The sequence below is a fragment of the Arachis ipaensis genome, chromosome B2, assembly GCF_059453495.1.
Source record: "Arachis ipaensis isolate K30076 ecotype BB chromosome B2, ASM5945349v1, whole genome shotgun sequence".
NCBI lineage: Eukaryota > Viridiplantae > Streptophyta > Magnoliopsida > Fabales > Fabaceae > Arachis > Arachis ipaensis.
In genome coordinates this window covers 106,136,980-106,145,717 of record NC_142437.1, presented here as the reverse complement: position 1 = coordinate 106,145,717, position 8,738 = coordinate 106,136,980, and positions in this window count along the sequence as shown.

The window sequence follows — 8,738 nt, the reverse complement described above, 5'->3', positions numbered from 1 at the left end:
ACCCCCACTCACTCATACTCACAAGTCGGACGGAGGCCCCAAAGACGCGAACTCGCTCGTAGGCTTCCCTCCTCAGACGATTGGGTCAACCCAACGAATCCAGCCCACTAATCTCCGGTTACCCATCGTAACATTGGCGCCATTGCTGGGGACCCGAGAGATCAACCAGTAATGGCGAATAATTCACCAGATGATGGTCATACGGTGTCTGATTCCGAACAAGAAAATCTAGACACCGGAAATAATGACGCGGACCTAACCCTCCACCAGGGAGCCAACGACCAGTACAGAGAAGGCACCTCGGGGCTTAAAAATCTGAAGGTGAACTCCTCGGATGGACGCGAATCAGGAAAGGAAGGGCCACCCCATGCAGCCGAGCTAATGGGGTTGGTCCATGGTCACCAAGGTCGTTTGGAACAGCTGGAACAGGAATTAGAACGACAACGAGAGGCAGAGCAAAATCTAAGGGAAGAGATAGAACGGCGAAAAGGGTTAGAAGAAAAACTCTTGAAACTAGAATCCTCCCTTAGAAGTCGGAACTCCCATGGTGACCGAGAAGAGTCGCCCCTGGGAGGAGAGGATCCATTCAGTGAGGACATAATGAGGGCAAAAGTTCCAAGAAACTTCAAAAACCCTAATTTGAACCTCTATGACGGAACCACAGACCCGAAGCATCATTTAAGCAATTTTAAAAGTCGGATGTATCTGGCTGACGCTTCTGATGCAACTCGCTGCAAAGCTTTTCCGATCACCCTGTCAAAAGCGGCGATGAAGTGGTTTGATAGCCTCCCTCCAAGGACGGTCACCAGCTTTGAGGACCTCTCGAGAAAGTTTTTAATGAGGTTCTCCATCCAAAAGGACAAAGTAAAGCACGCACCAAGCCTCCTGGGAGTAAAGCAGGAGGTCAGAGAACCTTTACGAGACTACATGGAAAGGTTCAACAAAGCGTGCTTGGAGATTCAAGACCTGCCCACAGAAGCAGTCATCATGGGGCTAGTGAATGGACTTAGAGAAGGTCCCTTCTCGCAGTCCATATCAAGAAGGCACCCCACCTCCTTGAGCGATGTATAAGAGAGAGCAGAAAAGTACATCAACATGGAGGAGAATACCAGATTACGAGAGCCGAGTTGGCGACCTGGGCACCCCCACTCGATGAAAGAGAAAGAAAGGGAGCCCAAGAAAAAAGAGGAAGTTGGTCTCGACAGACCGAGGAGATATCACTCTTATACTCCTCTAAAAGTTTCCATAGTGGATGTATACAGAGAAATCTGCAATACCGAAAGACTGCCGCTTCCTAGGCCCATCAAAAACAAAAAGGGAGGAAGCCGCAGTGATTACTGTGAGTACCACAAGATGTATGGTCACTCAACAAATGATTGCTACGACCTCAAAAATGTGATAGAAAAGCTGGCTAGGGAAGGCCGACTTGACAGATATCTCATGGAAAGGTCGGACAATCATGGGAAAAGAAAGTGAGATGACGGGGACAGAAGAGACCCACCACCACAAACCCTCGAGAGACATATACATATGATCTCGGACGGATTTTCGGGAGGGGGACTCACCAAGTCATCTCGCAAGAGACACCTCAAGCGAGTTTACCAGGTCGGGAGCGGAGCACCCGACCTCCCGACTATCTCATTTACAAAGGAGGATGGGCAAGGAGTAATCCCTGGACACGATGATCCAGTGGTGATAACCATGATCCTGACAAATGCCCATCTCCATAGAACTCTAGTAGACCAAGGGAGTTCAGCAGACATCCTTTTCAAGCCTGCGTTCGACAAACTAGGGTTGGATGAAAAGGAGTTAAGAGCTTACCCTAATACCTTGTACGGACTAGGCGACACACCCATAAAATAAAACCACTAAGATTCCTACCCCTCCACACGACCTTTAGAAAGGGGGAAAAATCCAAAACTTTGAGCATAGACTTTATAGTCATCGACGTCGGGTCAGCATATAATGCCTTGATTGGCAGAACTACCATAAATCGGCTCGGAGCAGTGGTGTCTACCCCTCACCTTTGCATGAAATTCCCAACATATGCGGGGATAGCAACGGTACGAAGAGACCAGAAATTGGCAAGAAAATGTTACAATGAAAGCCTGAACCTGAGAGGAAAAGGCAAGGAAGTCCACACCGTAGAGCTCGACGGCACGAGAGCCAAAGAAGAGCTGCGGCCACAACTAGGGGGAAAAACTAAAGAAGTACAGGTCGGCGAAGAGGAAGGAAAAAATACCAACATAGGAGCCAACCTAGAGGAAAACTTAAAACGAAGGTTGACAAAGCTCTTAAGAGACAATTCTGACCTCTTTGCCTGGAAAGCTGCTGACATGCTAGGGATAGACCCCGAGCTCATGTCCCACAGGCTCTCAGTATATCCGGGGTCACGACCTGTGCAGCAGCGAAGGCGTAAACTCGGTCCAGAAAGGGCTCAAGCAGTGGAAGAACAAGTACAAGGGCTCCTAGAGGCCGGCTTCATCAGGGAAGTCAAATATCCGACTTGGCTAGCAAACATAGTACTAGTCAAGAAGCAAAACAGCAAGTGGAGGATGTGCGTCGACTTTACCGACCTGAATAAGGCATGTCCCAAAGACCCATATCCACTTCCAAGCATTGATACTCTAGTAGACTCTAGCTCGGGGTATCAATACTTGTCATTTATGGATGCCTATTCGGGATACAACCAGATCCCAATGTACAAGTCGGATCAAGACAAAACGTCATTCATCACGCCTAGAGCAGACTACTGCTATGTGGTCATGCCCTTTGGGCTAAAAAATGCTGGGGTCACATACCAAAGGCTAATGAATAAGGTGTTCACCCCCCACCTCGGGAACTTAATGGAAGTCTACATAGACGATATGCTGGTGAAAACCAAAGAAGAAACCGACCTCTTGACAGACCTCTCGCAAGTCTTCAACACTATAAGGTTGCATGGGATGATGCTAAATTCTGCAAAATGCACCTTCGCGGTGGAGGCTGGAAAGTTTCTAGGATTTATGCTAACCCAAAGGGGAATCGAAGCAAATCCCGACAAGTGCAAAGCTATCCTAGAGATGAAAAGCCCGACTTGCTTAAGAGAGGTTCAACAATTGAATGGTCGATTTGCAGCCCTCTCCAGGTTCTTGGCAGGATCAGCATTAAGATTCCTTCCACTGTTCTGTCTATTAAGAAAGGGATGCCAGTTCGAATGGACTCCAGAGTGCGAAGAAGCATTCCAGGAGTTCAAAAGGTTCTTGAGCCAACCTCCAATCCTGACCCGACCTCTAGTTGGGGAAGAGCTCGTCCTATATTTGTCTGTAGCAGACAAAGCTGTAGCATCAGCTCTGATACGAGAAGATGAGGTCGGGCAGCATCCCGTGTACTTTATCAGCAAAGTTCTACAAGGCCCTGAACTAAGGTACCACAAACTAGAGAAGTTCGCTTACTCCTTAGTAATAGCCTCACGGAGGTTACGGCCTTACTTCCAAGCCCACATAATAAGAGTCCGAACGAACCAACCTATGAAGCAAATCCTCCAAAAGACGGATATTGCAGGGAGAATGGTTCAGTGGGAAATAGAGCTCTCCGAGTTCGACTTGAAGTACGAAACCCGGACGGCAATTAAAGCCCAATGCCTCACCGACTTCATAGCGGAGTATGCGGGAGACCAAGAGGAAAAGCCAACTACGTGGGAACTATACGTAGATGGATCCTCAAACAAGATAGGAAGCGGTGCGGGCATAATACTAGTTAATGAAGGGGGAACACAAATAGAGGTTTCCCTCAAATTTGAATTTCCAGCTTCTAATAATCAGGCAGAATATGAAGCCCTGATCGTAGGTTTAAAATTGGCAGAAGAGGTCGGTGCAACAAAAGTGATGATATTCAGCGACTCTCAAGTAGTGACCTCCCAAATAAATGGAGAGTATCAGGCCAAAGAGCCAAATATGAAGAGATACTTGGAAAAAACTTTGGAGCACCTTGAGCGCTTTGCAGAAACCGAGATCAGACATATAACTCGGATCCTTAACAGCAGAGCAGACGCCCTCTTCAAGTTAGCAAGTACCAAACCAGGGGGGAATAATAGAAGCTTGATCCAGAAAATTCTCCAAGAACCCTCTGTAGTAAAAACAGAGACCAAACAAGATGTCCTTGAAATCACCGGGTTAAACCTCGGGTCGATGAACCCCCTAGTCGAATACTTAAAATTCAACATCCTCCCCAAAGAGGAAAAAGAGGCCAAGAAAATCCGGAGAGAAGTACAATACAACACTCTGGTGAAAAATATCCTCTATAAAAGAGGAATATCAACACCATTGCTGAAGTGCGTACTGACCTCAAGGACCACTGAAGTGCTAGAGGAGGTTTATAATGGGATCTGTGGAAACCACCTCGGAGCCAGGTCGCTAGCCAGAAAAGTAATCCGAGATGGGTTCTACTAGCCGACCTTGCAGAAGGATGCCACAGAATTTGTGAAGAAGTACCAGCCATGCCAGATGCACGCAAATTTCCACGTGGCTCCCCCCGAGGAGCTCATTAGTATAACTTCTCCATGGCCCTTCGCAAAATGGGGGATGGATCTGTTAGGACCTTTTCCACAAGCCCCAGGACAAGTCAAATACTTAATTGTGGGAATAGACTACTTCACAAAGTGGATAGAAGCAAAACCATTAGCCACCATCATGGCCCAGAGAAGTCGGAGGTTCCTCTACAAAAACATTATCACAAGGTATGGGATACCTCATTCCATCACCACGGATAATAGAACCCAGTTCACCGACTCTACCTTCAGAAGCCTAGTAGCCAGTATGAAGATCAAACACCAGTTCACCTCGGTGGAACATCCACAAGCAAATGGACAAGCCGAGGCAGCTAACAAAGTCATACTGGCAGGATTAAAGAAAAGACTACAAGACGCAAAAGGAGCTTGGGCTGAGGAGCTCCCCCAAGTGTTATGGGCTTACCGGACGACGCCACAATCTACCACAGGGGAAATACCCTTCCGACTTGTCTATGGCGTGGAAGCCATGATACTAGTAAAAATCAACGAGCAAAGTCCAAGGGTGATCTTCCATGATGAGGTCGGAAACATACAGAGGCACAAAGAGGAACTCGAATTGCTCCCCGAAGTCCGAGAGCAAGCCCAGATAAGAGAAGCGGCATTGAAGCAAAGAATGACTACCAGATACAACAAAAAAGTCATTCGAAGGAGTTTCACCCCAGACAACTTGGTCTTAATCAGAAACGACATTGGAGTCAACAAATCTGGGGAAGGGAAGCTCGCTGCTAATTGGAAGGGACCATACAAGATTAGTGAGGTCTTAGGAAAAGATTATTACAAAGTGACCGACTTAAACGGCACCGAGTTACCTAGGTCGTGGCATGCTTGTAATATGAGAAGGTACTACAGTTAAAAGTGAACTCCACTCCCTGATGTACTCTTTTCCCAACTTCATGGTTTTTTCCCAAAAGAAAAGGGTTTTTCCTGAAGGGGGGTTTTTAACGAGGCATCACAGTAAAGACTAAGGGATCATAGATAGTCAAAAACTCTTAGTAGCAGTAAAGTACCTTTGCAAATAAATAAAGATCTTTTATAATATCTCTTATAAATTCCTTCTCGCTTTCTTTTTTTCTATGAAACGCGCCGACTTAAGCTCGACAAAGCGTGAAAATCCCATGAACCGACCTAGATGGTTGTCAGGATAAAACGACGAGGTACAAGTCAGTGTAAAGAAGTTATAAAAGTCGATCGTGATAAAACTCGTAAATTATCTGACTTACAAGTCGAAAAAATCGAGAAACAAAGAAATGCATTGCAAAAATAACCTAAATCATAAGAACTCAATAAATCAAAAAAATGAGTATGAGGAATACTAAAAAGAGATCAGAAAACCTATTGAAAGCACCAAGGCAAAGGCTGTCCCAAGTCCTTAAGAAAAATTTAAGAAAAACTTAGAAGAAAGGACAGCCAGCCAAGGAAAAGGTTTTTTCAAAAAGAAAGATCAAAAAGGTTCTTTTCAAAACCTAAACAGACAAGCATGCGCACAACAAGACAAAGAAAGATAACCTAAACCCTTATCCAAAAAAGGGTATTTTTAAATATTTTGTTTACGGCCATAAAAGGCCAAGAAAATGTTAGCAAAATACCACCACAACATAAAAATAAATAGTTTAAAAAAGGGGGGACTCACAGACCGGGTCCCATATAGCCACAATAAATTTTTCAGTTAGGAAGGACGTCACCACCAGAGCCGGAAGGAGTAGTTGGAGCACCACCAGAGTTAGGGAGAGTAGTCAGAACGCCATCAGGACCAGGAAGAGAAATATCCATGGGAGATGGAGTGGAAGTTCCAGGAGCCTTCGAAGAACTCGGAGCATCTTTTGGTCGGGGAGGGGACTCCATTATCCTCTGCCCCCGAGTCTTTAAATCAGACTCGGTGACATATCGGGGAGAGGGAGGAGAAATGATAGCTCCGTCGACCACAATCTTATCCGGGTCCAAAGGAGAGAGATCCAGGTCGGGAGCAAGAACCCCGACCAGTTCCTTAAAGATCATCCACGCTTCTTCAGCCCCGTCAGCAATGGAGTCCTCCAACTCTACATAGGCTTCCCGAGATCTCATCAAATCCTTCTTCACCTCCACAAGGTCCTCGAACAAACTTGAATAACTCTCCTGCGCCTTCTCCCTCAGGCCCGCCGCCATGGAACACTGGGCCTGCAACTTCCTCTCCCTCTCCTGGAGGCCATCCCTCTCCTCCTTCAATTTGGCGACCTCCTCCCTCAGCATCTTCTCCTGCCCTTGATATAAGAGAAGCCTCCCCTCCAGCTCTTCAACCCTCGAGGATGAACCCAAAGAGTTAAGAGGAGTCTTCTCAAAAATATCCAGAAACTTCGTGCACACCCCTGCCGCACTGATACTCTTCTGAGCCAGAATAGTAAGGTGATTTCGAACAGAAGCATCATCCATACCTATACGATTATGATGATAGATATGCTTCCGAACAAACTGAGGCGCATCCACCTTGGCCTCACCTTCAAAAGAAGAGATAGACTCTAAAGTCTTGCGCTTCTTCTTTTCTAGCTCAGGGGAAGATCGGGGAGGAGGGGGCGGCAGAGAAGATGCTGAGGAACAAATGACAATAGGTTGGGTGGAGGTCCCCAAATTGTGAGAAGGGGGGAGGGGAAGGAAAGGAAGGACCAGCCGCCCTGGCGCCGCCGACTCTGGCGCGAGACCTCGCCTTGGCCTCCTGAACTCTCTGGTAAGATTCCCTGAAATTTTTCTTTGCCATCTCTGCAAAAACCATTAGGAAGTGAAGTCAGTAAACAAGTCGGAGAAAACAAGTCGGGCAACCATCAGATCAAAAAATATGATAAACAAACAAAAAGTTACCTAGTTGAGCCTGGACAAAGGTCGGAGACCCCTGGAGAAACTTTTTTGTATCCAGGTAGGGGGCTCTCCCCCACACTTCTCGGAGGAAAGGAGAGGCCTCTATCATATTTTTCACAAGGAGAGGCCTCTAGCCAGTACAGGGGAAAGCGAGGAGAAGAATTCTCATCCAGGAAAAAGGGGCGGTGACCCTCTACAGCTTGAACTTTGAAAAAGAAATTTTTGAAGTCATGGAAGGACTCGTCAAAAAGAGTGAAGACTCTCTGACCTTGTATAGCCCGGAAAGACACCCACTGTTGTTTGTTATTTTGCCCACTGAAGGGCTTAGTCATATGGAATAGAAAAAAGAAAATCTTCAAAGAAGTCGAAAAGTCTAATGCATGGCTGATAAATTGGTAAATTTTCAGAAAATCCCGAAAATTAGGGTGAAGTTGGGTAGGAGCAACACGGCAGTGACATAAAACGGCTATCTCAAAGTCGGAAAAAGGAGGAAAAACACCCAAGCGGGTAATCATGCTCTCATACATATAGAAAAAATGAGGGGCTGCCTCAGAAGCCCTCCCAGAACAAACCCGGTCTTCCGGACCCGGGGCAACCAACTCATACTTCGGCTCATCCTCATCAGAAGCACAAATTCTATGATGAGTGCGAAGGTTGGTGATGAAGTCAGTATCTACAAAAGGTTCTTCCCCCAGAATCGTGACATCCACCCATTGAGCAAGGGTTTCTACAGAAGACATTTTTTCCTAGAAAGGGATAGCGAAACCTACAAAGGAAAAAGAAAAAGGATAAAAAATAGGGTTTCTAAGGGGCCTGGAATCAAACAAAACAGAGTCACTAGGAGCCTACGAGCTAACCCTCCTCTCTAAAATAAAAATATGCAAACAAAAGCACTTCGTAAAAAGAGAGTAGAGAAAAACTAACCTTTGCTTGAAAAATGATAGGGGCAGAGAAAGAGGAATTCCTTCGAACAAGAGCTTCTTTCAAACAGAGGAGAGGAAGTGTGAAAGTTTTCAAAAACGAAACAAGGAAAGAGAGGGAAAGTATTTATAAAAACGTTAGGGGCATAATGGTAAAAACGGAGGCCGTCATTTAAAGAGAGGCACCGTTCCCAATGTAACTGATCCCCGCGTATGAATACGCAAATTCCTAATGGACGCGACGTTTGATTAGACGCGACTGTTGAGAATTTTTAAAACACGTCGGTTCTGAAAAATCACATCGGTTCCTTATCAGGTCGGTTACGGTCCCGAGTTAAAATACTCGACCCCAACTCTTAAAAGAAATTGGGCTCGAGCAGGGGGCACTGTTCATACCCTGGCCCAACACTAAGGCCCAAGTCTAAAAGAAAGGCCCAGTCCAA